Below are 2,801 nucleotides of genomic sequence, written 5' to 3' on the forward strand. Positions count from 1 at the left end.
TATATACACACACACACATACATATATATAACTGTGGTGGTTATGTTGTGTGTCAACTTGGCTGAGCCTGGTTGAGTGGCTGGGCAGCTGGTGGTAGTTAATCCCCATGACGAGACTGGCAATCAACTCCATAGTGGGATCTACCATAAGCAGCTGAGTAGCTGTCTTTGGGATGTGGTCTGCTTCCTGTATATAAGGAGAAGCCTTGGGAATGGTTTTTAGCCTATGGCACGCTCGGACCCTGCATGTAGCCCTGTCATTCATTGCTCGGCAGCCTGCTATACTCTGCCGACCTTGGGACTTAAAATGGACTTAAGTTAATGGCCTGCCATGTGGTTTGGTAACATTGGGACTGTGCCTTTTTACTTGTCAACCTTGGGACTTCTCAGCCTCAGCAGCCAGCAGCTGTCTGAGTGAAGAAAACGCCTCTAGCTCCAGTGGGCCGGGAGCAGGAGGCAGAGCTGGACCCCAAGGTTGAGGGGCTTTCACCCAGCCCCTAGACCCTGGCACTTTGCACTTGGACTTAAAGCCTCCAAATTGTAAGAAGAAACTCCTGTTTGTTAAGGCCGTCCCATTTGTGGTATGTTTCCTGTCAGAGCAGCACTAGGTAACCAGAACAATACCTATACACATATATGCCTACACACATACATATATACCTGCACATTTGTTTTTTGGTTGCTTTTGCTATTGTTACAAAATTATATATGCTATAGCAATTACCAATGGGTCCTTTTTCTTTTTTTTCTAATTTTTATTGTGATTTGGGTGAGTTTACACAACACATTCATTTTCCATACAGCAGTCTATGCACATTTTGTTCCATGACATTGACTGCAATTCCCCACAACATAATAGCTCTCTTCCCACTTCCTCCCTGTAGTACCTCTTCCCTGTGCTCTTCTTTCTTACACATTCTTACCCCCTGAGCTAACTCCCTGTGCAAATACTGCCTTTCTGTTCTCCCATGATTGATGGTTCTAAGGAGTATATCTGGGAGCTCTGGTAGCATAGTACCTAAGACACTTGACTGCTAACCAGAAGGCTGGCGGTTCAAAGCCACCAGCCACTCCTCAGAAGGAAGATGGGGCAATCTACTTCCGTAGTGATACTGCCTCAGAAACTCAAGGAGGGGTCGCTATGAGTTGGGTCAGACTCAACAGCACATAAGAACAACAACAACAAGGAGTATATCTACCTGATGTAAATGTTCACCCTCTCTGCCTATTGTTTGGCTGGAAGCCATGAGAATGAGTTCAGTTCCAGACCTGAAGAATAACTAGGGGCCATAGTCTCAGGGGTTCCACCAGGCTTCATCAGACCAATAAACCTGGTCTTTTTATGATTTTGACTTTTGTTCCACTTTGTTCTCCCACTCTATCTAGGATCTCTGCACTGATCCCTTTCTGAGTGGTTGACGGTAGTAGTCATCTAATTCTTCTGGTCTCATGATCATATAGGCTGAGGTTTGCATGGTCCACTAGTCTCTTTTACTAATTGTTTCTGTGTGTCTTTGGTTTTCTTCATTCTTCTTTGGTCTGGATGAGGAGAGACCCATTGTTGCATCTAGATGGCCGCTTGCAACCTTTTAAGACACAGCCGCTACTCAACAAAGTAGGATGTAGAACAATGTTCTAGTGTAGTATGTTATACCACTTGAGCTTGATGTCCCCTGCAACCATGGTCCCGAGCCCACAAGTCCAACTACTCACTCCCTCAGGGTGCTTGGCTATGAAGAAGTTAATAACTTTGTCCCTTGTTAGCTCTGTTATATATATGAACATTCTTATAGCACATACAAATATGTACGTAGAACTGTTGTCTGCCAACCTTATGATCGTGGGTATATTCCCTTTTGCCGAGAGGTACCCAACAAATCCTTTTTCTTGTGCGCTTTTTAATGATATTTTTTGCCTTCATCAAGCAGTGTACACTTTACCGTCATTCAGTGTTACCTCTCTCATCAAGAAAAATAACAAATGTCTACTACCTAGAGTGTGATTCTCTCTCTCCCTACCTCCAACCATCTCTGGTAACCACTAAACATTTGTTGCGGTGTATTTACTTGTTCATACCATTTCATAAAAGTGAGAACAAACAATACTTGTTTTTTTATAATTGACCTGTTTAGCTCCCAAGGTTCCCACCCCCCACCATGGCTCTCCCAATAATATTAGATAGAACAATATATAATTAGAAAATACGAAGTTAGAGTCCAGATAGACAAAGTATAATTAGATGTTAAGCTGTAATCTAGAAGGACAGAGTTTGATTATTTTTGGATAACCAAGCAATAGCATAACTTTATCTGGCCTACTTCGACAAACCACACTTAAGCAGAGAAAAGATCACCCTAATAGGCAATTCAGTGCCATATTAGAAGGATGGAATGGGAAGATGTTAATTCTGTTCTCATCCCATCATACTGAAATGGTAAGAACTCCAAAACCGATATGTTGTTGTTGTTATGTGCCGTCAAGTCAGACTTGACTCATAGCAACCTCTCCTTGGGTTTCTGAGGCAGTATCACTACAGAAGTAGATTGCCCCATCTTCCTTCCTAGGAGTGGCTGGTGGGTTTGAACCGCCAGCCTTCTGGTCAGCAGTCAAGTGCTTTAGGCACTACGGTACCAGAGCTCTCCAAAACCGATATAGAAAATCCAATTTGGGTTGAAGATAGGTGAATGCATCTATAAATGCATTACTTCTTGTTCTGCGGATATACAAACTGTATCTACATAGATTAATTAACAAGAGAATAGACTATAATGTATACATATATACATATTTTAGGAGCTCTGG

This window comes from Orycteropus afer, unplaced genomic scaffold (assembly GCF_000298275.1).
Source record: "Orycteropus afer afer isolate SDZICR_OR568_19922 unplaced genomic scaffold, OryAfe1.0 scaffold00064, whole genome shotgun sequence".
In the NCBI taxonomy this organism is placed as follows: Eukaryota; Metazoa; Chordata; class Mammalia; order Tubulidentata; family Orycteropodidae; genus Orycteropus; species Orycteropus afer.